At 43.0% G+C, this 12,720-nt stretch overlaps 1 protein-coding gene across 1 annotated transcript in view; it reads left to right on the forward strand.

Moving 5' to 3' along the window:
• Positions 1 to 12,720, forward strand: part of LOC129703451 (ephrin type-B receptor 1) — a 405,586-nt gene that overhangs the window by 348,877 nt on the left and 43,989 nt on the right. The gene's annotated exons all lie outside the window — the stretch shown is intronic.

Here is a 12,720-nt window from a genome sequence, read left to right on the forward strand (position 1 = left end):
TCTCTCCACCTCTGTCTTCAACAATCAATCCTCCACGGCACTCTTGAGCAGAGAATTCCAAAGTTTCACTAACTTTCTGACTGCTGCCAAAACAAAATAAATCCCAACAGGACAGGTTCTCATCACAGTCCCTGTACATTAAAAATAAAACGATCAATCTATTGACCTGTGGTAGGCAGCCTGAGCGCTCACACACACACATGCATAACACCATGTCGGCAATGTTCTGCTATCTGTATTTGACAGGCTGTGGGATGATACAAACGGAATGCCTCTATCGGGTATGAAGTAATGTCAGTAAGCAGCCAAGCGAGTCGGTGACAGCCAGTGTATAATATGAAAGGCTTGCTTCGCCTAGTTTATACATACCAATGTCAATGGGTGACAGTGATGCAGGTGTTGCTGTCTAAGGGAGAGCACACCACTACCATTCAGCTGTTTCCCCTCTCTTCCATTCACTTCAAGCAGAAGAAGCTGACACTTGACCACGTTTAACAATTAATTAAGTACTGAAATGGAAAAGCAATTACTTCCAAGGAACATCAGGCTGTCTGGATGTGGGGTGGGGGTTGGGTGGGTGCTTTAGTTAGTACAACAGTCTATCTGTACATATTAGTAACAAATAGATAGCACGATCATGGGTGTTCCCTGTGATATGGAAGTCATAACAACATTGAATCATAGAATTGTAGCCCAGCAGAAGGATATTCAACTCATTTTGACCATGGTGGGCAAAGGAGAAATGGTTTAATTATTTTTCACAAGCCTGTAACTTGTTGGTCCTTTTTATATGTGTTGAAACAATCTCCCTCCACCATCCTTTTGGGAATTGAATTCCAGGCCTGACCCATTCTCTGGATAAAATAAATGTCTCTCTTGTTATTCTACCACCAAACAATTTATGTCATGGAATCAGTAAGTCGTACAGCACAGTGAACATGCAGAGCTGCCAAGTAGTACAGATTTTACGTGTTTTGTACAGAAATACGATAAGAATACGGATGTACGGATTTGCTTCGTAAAATATGGATTTTTTTTAAAATCGTCCCGACTTCCTGTTTCATCCTGCTTAAAAAATGCAAGGATATAAAAAGTCAGACTGTAACTCGATTAGTATTTAAAATTTCAAGATCCGGATGATTATTTTTGTAAGCTTTGATCTGCCTGTCCCGCTACAGGTTTAAACAACGCTGTCAGTTTAGTGCGTGGGAATTTAAACGAACAGCGCTATGGGTTCTAATTATAGCACGACCAGTTGTAGTGCTATTGCCTTTGAACATAGCGCTATGGCCTCAGCGCTATGGGTCACAGACTGGTCGGGGAGGGAGAAGGAGAGGGGGAGTGAGAGGGAGAGAATAAGAGAGGGAGGGGAAAAAAATGAAGGAGAGAGGGAGGGATAGGGGGAGGGGGGAGGGAGAGTGAGGGAAAGAGAGGAAGGAGGGAGGGAGAGTGAGGGAGGGAGAGGAGGGAGGGAGGGAGAGAGAGGAGGCTTCCAAAATGGCTTCGACATCATCATCTGGTGCTAAAAGCAGGAAGCAGCCATTCAAACAGATGTATACAAAGAGATGGCAATGAATGCACTGTCAAGTAAGGTGCGTAGAAGACATGTCAATTGGTAGCCAAGTTATGCATTCTTGTACTTTTACATGGGTATGACCGCACATTAAAAAAAAAACATTTTCTTCGACAAAATGGCACTGGATAAAAATACTGATTTCCTCAACAAGATACTGATTTTCAGGTACTAGAATACTGACATGTCTCTGACAAAACTTGGCAGTTCTGAACATGTCCATGCCAACCTTTCACTTACTTATGCTAGTCACATTTACCCACATTTGGTTCAGGGCTTTTTAAACCTACAGATCCAGAATATTGTTTAAGAAGGAACTGCAGATGCTGGAAAAATCAAAGGTAGACAAAAATGCTGGAGAAATTCAGCAGGTGAGGCAGCATCTATGGAGCGAAGGAATAGGCAACGTTTCGGGTCGAAAATACTCACAATACGCCAAATGAGGTCTGACCAGTGCCTTATGAAACCTCAGCATTACATGCTAGTGATTAGTGACTAGTGGTGTGCCTCAGGGTTCGGTGCTGGGCGTTACAGTTTGTCATCTACAACAATGATTTGGATGAGAACATGCCGGGCAAGATTAGCAAGTTTGCTGATGATATGAAAGTTAGTGGTTTTGCAGATAGTGAAGATGGTTGTGGAAGATTACAGCAGTATCTGGATCGATTGGTCAGGTGGGCAGAGGAATGGTTGATGGAATTTAATACACAAAAGTGTGAGGTGTTGCATTTTGGGATGTCTAACAAGGGCAGGACCTACATAGTAAATGCTAGGCCTCTGGTTAGTGTTGTGGAGCAGAGGGATCTAGGAGTACAGGTGCATGGTTCCTTGAAGGTCGAGTCACAGGTAGATAAGGTGGTCAAAAAGGCTTTTGCCACTTTGTCCTTCATCAGTCAGATTATTGAGTATAGAAGTTGTGAGGTCATGTTGCAGTTCTATAAGACATTGGTGAGACCGCATTTAGAATATTGTGTTCGGTTCCGGGCACCATATTATATAGGAAAGATATTGTCAAGCTTGAAAGGGTTCAGAAAAGATTTACGAGGATGTTGCCAGGACTAGCGGGTGTGAGCTATAAGGAGAGGTTGAGAAGGCTGGGTCTCTATTCCATGGAGTGCAGGAGGATGGGAGGGGATCTTATGAAGGTATACAAAATCATTAGAGAAATAGATCGGGTAGATGCATAGTCTTTTGCCCAGAATAAGGAAATCGGGGACCAGAGGACATAGGTTCAAGGTGAAGAGGAAATGATTTAATAGAAATCTGAGGGGTAACTTTTTTTGTACAAAGGGTGATGGGTGTATGGAACAAGCTGCCAGAGAGGGTAGTTGAGGCTGGGACTATCCCATCATTTAAGAAACAGTTAGACAGGTACATGGATAGGACAGGTTTGGAGGGTTATGGACCAAGCGCAGGCAAGTGGGACTGTTGTAACTGGGAGATTGTTGGCGGTGTGGGCTTGGGTGAAGGGCCTGTTTCCACAGTGTATGACTCTATACCTTTCTGTATATTCTAGTCCTATTGAAATAAATGTTAGCATTGCATTTGTGAAGTGTTATGCATCTCATCGATTCCATAGTCTACTATCTCACTCTTCACTGTGTATTCCACTATTTTCAAGCCTGGTTGAAACTTCTAATTCCAGTTTTTGGATACCAGTTGATTTCTTCTTGCAGCCTTCAATATGTTTTTCTTTGTCAACCCCACTGTCAGCTTTTATATCTTTGATATACCACAAAAAAATGACCTTGCGGTGATTATTATCAATCCTCATAACCATTTGGTCATTTATTTTTCCTTTGATCATTGGCCTTTGTTTTCTACCACTGGACAACTTTTAGTTATGTAGCATGGAGAACAGCCTTTGGCCGACCAACTCCTTGCCAACCATCTCCCATCCTGATCCCACTTTATTCTCCCCACATTTCCATTATCTCCCCACCCCAATACTGCCGCTCACTGCAGCCAATTGACCCATCAGGTCACACATCTTTGAGAGGCAGGTGGAACTGAGAACATCCAGGAAATCCATGTGGTTACAGAGAGAACTTGCAAATTCCAACCTGCAACAAGTTTTGATTTAACCTGCTGCATTCACTTGGATGTCATAAGCTTATACTTTTATAGTCAGTAGATAAACTGCATCAAATGCACTACCCTCTTCAATATACTTCGTTACCTCGTCAAGAAATTCAATTTGGCTTTCCCTTCACAAATCTATGCTGACTACCTTTGATTAATCAATGTCTTTCTAAATAAAGATTTACACTGTTCTTCAGAATTACCTTCTGACAAATTTCAGACTTAGCCAATGTTAGACAGATCTCCAGTTTTAAACTGCAGTCCCACTTTTGCACTTTCACTTTTCCAGTGCAGTCAAAGTGGATTGAATCATACACAATCAAACATTGAAGTGCATTGTTTTTGTACCCTTTGTCCACGTACTTCCTGTAGCTCAGGATGAATTCCCAGGGAATGGAAATTGCAGAACCAGTAATTTAGAGATGATTGGTTATTTTTTTAAAAACATGCTCCAACATGTATGTACTGTTACATGTAAATCGAGATGGATTGATATTGTGAGAAAACCTAGGTCACAGGTTACTGTGGCACTTTTAGTTTGTTAATTACATTCTCTGTGAAATCAAAATAACTTTGGAAATTATGATTCACTATGAAGCACTATTCATGTGTGGGCAACATGCTGTTTGAGATGCTTTGATCTGTGACTTCATTCTCATTGATAGCTGCATGACAGTTCACAATCCTTTCTGGTACCATTTCCATGTGTGTATTAGGAGCCAATTAGAAAATAGCTGGGAGAAATGTAACCCTGAGCATTTCATTGCCAATATCTCTGAAATTTTAGTGGTTGTCAGACTTTCTGGTGGAGCCAGTTATTCCCTAGGATTTTTGAGGTGCCATCAGGCCACCTATCAGGCCATGCCTGAATGTCATCGATGAAGCAATTGAGAATGGTTCGATCGGACACTGCCCCGCGGAACTCCTGCAGTGATGTCCTGGAGCTGGGATGATTGTCTCCCATTGTGTGAGGTACGAATCCAACGGCTGACCTGATCATGTTGATGCTCAGTGTTTCAACAACTCCGTGATACCACAAATGGTTGTATGCGTCTTGATTTCAAGGGTGATCACTCCAGTCTCACCTCCAGAATGCAGATCTGTGGTCCATATGTGGACTAAACACATGATGTCTCTTAGAGTGGAATGATTCTGGCAAAGACCAAACTGGGCATTGATGAGCGGATGATTATTTGCTGTTTGATGACAGTGTTGCTGACACCATCATCACTTTGCTGGTTGTTGAGAAGGGACTGATTGGACAGATGGATTTGACTTATTTTGTGGATAGGGTATGTCTGGGCAATTTTCCACCTTGGAGGATACGTGTCAGTGTTGTGGCTGTGCTGGAACAGATTGGTTGGAATTGCAGCTAATTTTGGAGCGCAGGTCTTCACAACTACAGCTGGGATATTGTCATAACCTGTAGCCTTTGCTGTATACAGTGCTACCCGCCCTTTGTTGGTATCATGTGGAGTGAATCAAATTAGCTGGCACCTGGCTTCTGTGATGATGGGCATCTGGGAAGGAATCACAATGCCTCATCCAATTCTGGCTGAACATGCTTGCAAATGCTTCATAGAGTCATGGAACATAGAAACAGGCCCTTCGGCCCAACTTGTCCATTTCAACCAAGATGCCACTTCAAAGCAAATCGCATTTGCCTGCATTTGACCCATATCCCTCGCATAGAAACAAAGAAAATAGGTGCAGGAGTAGACCATTCGGCCCTTCGAGCCAGCACCGCCATTCAACATGATCATGGCTGACCATCCAAAATCAACCTTTCCAATCCATGCACCTGCCAAAATGACTTTAAAATGTTGTTATTATGCTGCCTCAGCCATTTCCACTGGCAGCTGATTCCAATTCAGTCTTTAGCACTGACCTGCTATTGATGAGGATGGGGATGTTCCCAAATGCCTTCTCCATACAAAACCAGAAGTGGCAGGATTGCAAAACTTTTACCTCATCCATTGATTGTGAGATCACTTAGCTGTTTCTTTGGCAGGTTGTTACTGCAATTTAACTGACAACGCGTCCAAGTTTAATCTTAACTGGTTGACAGCTCATCTCAGGTATTCCATCTGTAGCCTCACCCTTCTGTCCTGCAATGTACTTCAGCTGAACCATCCCTTTTGTATTCCACTTCCTCAAGATAATGACCAATATTTAATAGGCCTGAAACTAAACAGAAATTGCTGGGGTTACTGAGCAGATTAGGCAGCATCTATGAAGAGCCCAAGAGTTCATGCTTCAGTTTGATGACCCTTTTTCAGAACAGATCCTTTAATTTTTGATTTTCATTTTGGAGAAAGTTTCACTCTTTTTGAGTCCACTGCTTGAATCCACTGATCTGTTAAACAGATGCTGGCAAACTGCCTGAGATTCCACAGCACTTACTGGTGTTATTTAAGGTTACAGACCTGGTACGTTCATCTGCATGCTTGAAACCCAACTAGTTTTGATAAATTACTTACATAAACAACTCAGTGCAGCTAAATATATGCAAGCCATCTTGTTTAATTACGTAACATTTGTCCATTTATCTTTCATAAGTCTAGCCTATGTTCACTTATTGGTCATTGGGGAACTTGCTTTTCACACTCAATAAAAGAATGAATGGCCCTGAAAATGCAATAACTTTTTTATTTGCAATGTATTACTTTGTGATTTATGTGAAGAGCATGTGGTTCATCTGCACTGTCTGTATGTGTACATTCAATACATTGCCTATATATTTGGAATGGTTCAGTGTTCTTCCGTGCTACTTTCTCGACGTGATGGAAACACCTGGGCTCTCATTTTCTGGCTTGCTCTTACAGTGGGAATAGAAGTATCTCAGCCACGGAATCCGTGTGCAAATCACATCCATAAAAGTCACTTTATGTATATTTTATTGTTGTAGTGACCATTTTGTGTTGAAACTCTACCCAAGGTGAAATAGGGCCAGGTACCTGGGGACATGTTTCACAGCTGACACGTGCATGTGTGATGATGATGATGTCAAGACGTATGTCACCCACTCTGCCTTACTGATGGAAATGGGGCTGTTACAGTTTCTGCCTCAAGGTCCTTCCCAACATTTGGCTCATCATGGTTGATGTTGCAGTGAAGAATTTTTCTGTACAGATGAGACCAGGTTCCGTGCTGCCTTCACTGGCAGAAATGTACACAGAACTTTACACAGGGGCGACATGGTAGCTTAGTGGTTGAGTTGCAGCCTAACTGTGCCAGAAACTCGAGTTCAATCCAGTCTATCGCTGCTGTCTCTATGCAATTTGTATGTTGCAGACGAGTTGACCAGGTACTTTGGATCTGTCTTCACTAAGGAAGACGCAAACATTCTCGCAGATGTGCTAGTGGGCAGAGCACCTCGGATGACGGAGGAACTGAAGGAAATTCACATTAAGCAGGAAATGGTCTTGGGTAGACCGATGGGACTGATAAACAGCCAGGGACTGATGGTCTGCACCTCAGGGTACTTAAGGAGGTGGCTCTAGAAATCGTGGATTCATTGGTGATCATTATCCAATGTTCTATAGATTCAGGATGAGTTCCTGTGGATTGGAGGGTAGCCAATATTATCCCACTTTTTAAGAAAGGAGGGAGAGAGAAAACAGGGAATTATGGACCAGTTAGCCTGACATTGGTGGTGGGAAGATGCTGGAGTCAGTTATAACTGTCAGTTGTACTAGTATAACTGGAGTCAGTTATACTATTAGTGTGTGGGGATCACTGGTTGACGTGGGTACACAAAAAAGCTGGAGAAACTCAGCGGGTGCAGCAGCATCTATGGAGCGAAGGAAATAGGCAACGGCATAGATGCTGCTGCACCCGCTGAGTTTCTCCAGCTTTTTTGTGTACCTTCGATTCTCCAGCATCTGCAGTTCCTTCTTAAACACTGGTTGACGTGGACTTGGTGGACTGAAGAGCCTGTGTCTGCACTGTATCTCTAAACTAAACTAAAGGGGTTTCCATCCAAATTGCTATGCTTAACCAGTATCACTAGACAGATAACTTGATCACTTAAATGATGATTTGTGGATCTTGCTGTGCATAAACTGGCTAGTGCGCATGCCTGCATTCAACTAGGACTTCCCATAAATCATCCTCCATCTTCCTTGCAATGTCCTAAGGTTGTAGAAAGCATCACAGTGTTTCACCTACACTGAAATGTTTTGTATAAAATTGTTTTGAGGTGCAGCTCTTTTATACCCAGGCTAGCTCCAAGCAAATGTAACATCAAATTAAGAGCCATTGCTAAAAGATCTAAGAGTAAATAAGCCTGCTGCCTCCAGACCAGATCACAAGATCAGGGAACAGATAAGCGGCTGTGTGGGGTGAGAGCAGAGATCTGAGTCGGACTACAGCAGATGGGATGAAGGATTGATTGGAAATGTGGGAGCTCCTTCCGCGAGGCTGCGATCTGGTACTGTGCTCAGGGCTGAGACAATTGAGTGAGAGTGAGCTGTTGCCTGACAAGCAGCAATGTAATACTCAGTTTTGTCAACAATAAGTGGGCTGGAATTGACAATAATTCCCAGCACGTTAATGAAACAGAAAAATGAGAGGCTAGCCAGGGACCAGCTGCATCATTTCCACCCCGGTGAACTGGTAGTCATGCTGATATTAAACATTGTGCTATATCTTCATACTTATTGCATCCATCCAACAATAATCCATACTGTTTACAAACCCCTCTCTTTCTCCCTCCTTTCTGAAACCACCAAATAAAGAAAGCAATGAGTCCCTCAGTGAACATAGAATTCTTCAGCGTTGAGCTTGTGTGCTACAGTTACTGCTGAGGAATGTGCACTGTAATCTCTGTGATCGATGGTAGACCATGGTAGCAGGTTGTTTATTTCTGGTTCCAAGCAAAAAATACATTTATTAAGGGTTAAAGCTAAACACATGTAAGCACAGAAGCTGTTGAATTAGTAGCTTATAATGCTTGACTCCAGGATCTGTTTAAAAGCAGCACGAGCTGATACATTTTACAGTTCTCTTTAGAAACTTTACAGCATACAGGTGCAAACTTCCAGCTCCAAACATACACGGAACAAGAAGATGGAAACACAGAGTTGTTTGATAATTAATCTGATTATTATTTTCCTTTTATAGTCCATCTGATAAACAAGGCAAACAAAAGGGTATCAGCACAGTTAAAAATGTTTTAAAACCATGGACTGTGGAAAATAATTCACTGACAATTCAGTAATTGATCTATTAAGGATTAACATCACGTGAATCGGGAGCAATGTTCTATTGTCCTCTATCTCGCCAAGCTGACTTGAATGATGGAGTGCACTTACTTGCAGAACCCTGCTTTAAACAGTGCGCCAAGAAACCTTCCAGTCTGCATAAGTATACTAAGTTTTACCTGTACATTCTTCATTGAGGTTGGATGTTCCATGGAAGAAAAAGCAGCAAAATTGACAATACATTCAAAGCTAGGCAGTGGTACAATTATTCCATGCCTTCTACCATGTAGAGAAATAATGAAGTCTCCTTCTAACACCGAATATGTAACGACATTGTCAAGCTGACAAATGTTATGCAATGATTTGGAGGGAAAGATCCTGTCCAAATTGACATTGTCAGGGCAATGTAACCGTGTAGGGGTTATTGGAGTCCCTAGCACTAATAGAATGGATTAACACTGGTTGGTTTACAATCACTAATCAGTGCAGTTTTTTTTCCGATAAAGCATTTCAATTGTTTGTTGGTTCACTCCATGGGCACTGTTTGAGTCAGTGATACTGTTCGGTAATTCCCCTGATGGAATCTAAAGCAAATACTTATATTACTTTTAGGGGAAAAATAATGAATCAGCATACAGATAGAAATAAACTAGTGGTTGATTGAAGGCAAATAAAAATTCCTTATGATTTATATTTTTAAAAGACAGTGTAGCGGCTTCATGGTCTCCAAAAGCCTGAGCAATTCAGTGTGATGTTTGTCTCCAGTTGACAAGCTTTCAAAATGAGATGCTATGTGACAAGCATTTTTTGCCCCTCAACTTCTGTTCCAGGGTTCAGTCATCTGAATTTAAATTTTGCAGGATAGGGCTGGCCACCTCCGATTGAGAATACACTGTGCAAGATTTGAAACCTTCATTACTCTCAATATCGTTCTCATATGGTGCCATCCTATTCCTGTCTCCATTGCTAACCAAGTTCAAGTGAGTTTATTGTCATGTGTCCCTGTATAGGACAATGAAATTCTTGCTTTGCTTCAGCACACAGAACATAGTAGGCATTTACTACAAAACAGATAAGTGTGTCCATATACCATAATATAAATATATACACACATGAATAAATAAACGGATAAAGTGCAAATAACAGAAAATGGGTTATTAATAATCAGAGTTTTGTCTGAGCCAGGTTTAATACCCTAATGGCTGTGGGGAAGTAGCTATTTCTGAACCTGGTTGTTGCAGTCTTCAGGCTCCTGTACCTTCTACCTGAAGGTAGCAGGGAGATGAGTGTGTGGCCAGGATGGTGTGGGTCCTAGATGATACTGCCAGCCTTTTTGAGGCAGCGACTGCGATAAATCCCCCCGATGGAAGGAAGGTCAGAGCCGCTGATGGACTGGGCAGTGTTTACTACTTTTTGTAGTCTTTTCCTCTACAGGGCGCTCAAGTTGCCGAACCAAGCCACGATGCAACCGGTCAGCATGCTAGAGGCGCTGATGAGCTTTCTTGATAATCGCATTAGTGTTCTCGGACCAGGAAAGATCTTCAGAGATGTGCACGCCCAGGAATTTGAAGCTCTTGACCCTTTTAACCATTGACCCGTTGATATAAATGGGGCTGTGGGTCCGCCTCCTACTCCTTCCAAAGTCCACAATCAGTTCCTTGGTTTTGCTGGTGTTGAGGGCCAGGTTATTGCGCTGGCATCATTTGGACAGTTGCTTGATGTCTCTTCTATACTCTGACTCATCCCCATCAGTGATACGTCCCACAACAGTGGTGTCGTCAGCGAACTTGATGATGGAGTTTGCACTGTGATTGGCTACGCAGTCATGAGTATAGAGTGAGTACAGCAGGGGGCTGAGCACGCAGCTGATTGTTATTGAGGCTGACACATTTCCACCAATACGAACAGACTATGGTCTGTGAATGAGGAAGTCGAGGATCAGAGAGGGATGCGCAGAGATCCCTACGCATAGCTGGTTCGGCTAGGAAACACCATTTGTACCTTCCCGTTGTCGAGGTGACACAATGCACAGTATTCAGAGATGCTGCCTTAAGCTTGTGTTCTAGTTTCAATCCTGATATTGGGTGCTGTCTGTTGTGGAGTTTGCATGTTCTTCCTGTGACTGTGTGGTTTCCCCAGTTTCCTCATGCATCCTTAATACATGCTGTTTAATTGGTTAGTTGGCTAGTTACCCGAGAGCAAATAGGGAGCAGCAGAATGGGGGGGGGGGGGAGGGGAGGAGGGCAGGAGGAGGGGGGGGGCTAGAGTGGGAGTCAATGGATATATGGCAGAGAAGAGCTTCTAAATAAGGCAATGTGTCACCTTAACAACACTCTAAAATCCAGCATGACAGTGGGCTGAATGGACTCCTAGTTTGTAAGAAATAGACAATATAGCATGCCACAAGTACACCACGAGAACAGGCCCATCATCCCCCAATGTCTGTACTGAACAGGATGCCAAGTCCATCACTTATTCACCTGCACATAACCCATATCCCCCCCCATCCCCTGCATATCTATGTGCCTATCCAAAAGTTTTTTAAATGCCACTGACTTATGTGCTTCATCAAGCACTCCTCCTGTTTCTAGGCACTCACCACCCGTTGTGTAAAAAAACTTGCCCTGCACATTTCCTTTACATTTTGCTCCTCTCATCTTAAATCTATGCCCTCTAGTATTTGATTTTTTTCATCCTGCGAAATAGATTTGGACTGTCTACTCCATCCATGCCTCTAATGATTTTACATATAGAAACATAGAAAATAGGTGCAGGAGGAGGCCATTCAGCCCTTCGAGCCAGCACTGCCATTCATTGTGATCATGGCTGATTGTCCCCTATCAATAACCCGTGCCTGCCTTCTCCCCATATCCCTTGACTAGAGCTCCATCTAACTCTCTCTTAAATCCATCCAGTGACTTGGCCTCCACTGCCCTCTGTGGCAGGGAATTCCATAAATTTACAACTCTCTGGGTGAAAACGTTTTTTCTCACCTCAGTCTTAAATGACCTCCCCTTTATTCTAAGAAAAAGACACAAACTGCTGGAATAACAGCTGTATTGTTGGGGAAGTCGGTGTGGTGTACTTTGTATTTGCATACATATTTAGTTTAGTTTTGTTTAGTTTGGATTGTATTCGTTTTTTAATTTAGCTTAGAGATACAGCATAGAAACAGGCCCTTCTGCCCACTGAGTCCACGCTGACCATCGATCACCCATTCTATATTTTCCCATTTTCGTATCCACTTCATACAAGCTAGGGATTTGCAGAGGGCCAATTAACCTACAAACCCGCACGTCTTTGGGATGTGGGAGGAAACCGTAGCACCCAGAGAAAACCCACACAGTCACGGGGAGAAGGTACAAACACCGTACAGACGGCACCCGTAGTCAGGATTGAACCCGGGTCTCTGGCACTGTGAGGCAGCAACTCTACCCGCTGTGCCACTATGCTGCCCCATACTTCTATCACCAGAGACAACAATCTAAGTTTGTTCAAACTCTCATTGTAGCTAATACCCCTAATTCAGGCATTCTGGTAAAACTCCTCTGGACCCTTTCCAAAGCTTTAGGGCTCTTTATACGGCAATGCTCCTATCCCAGTAATTCCTAGTGGGGCTACTTCTAAGGCTTGTATATCCTCTCTTAAATAAGTATATCAAACAATTGTGCACAGGACTCGAGGTGTGTCCTCACCGGTACCATGTCCAATTTAACAGTATTTCCATATTTCTAATATGGGGCGGCACGGTGGTACAGTGTTCGAGCTTCTGCCTCACAGTGCTTTCAATATCGGTGACGCGGGTTTGATCCCGACTACCGGTGCTGTCTGTACGGGGATTATACGTTCTCCCCGTGACCG

The sequence above is a fragment of the Leucoraja erinacea genome, chromosome 14, assembly GCF_028641065.1.
Source record: "Leucoraja erinacea ecotype New England chromosome 14, Leri_hhj_1, whole genome shotgun sequence".
Taxonomy (NCBI): domain Eukaryota; kingdom Metazoa; phylum Chordata; class Chondrichthyes; order Rajiformes; family Rajidae; genus Leucoraja; species Leucoraja erinaceus.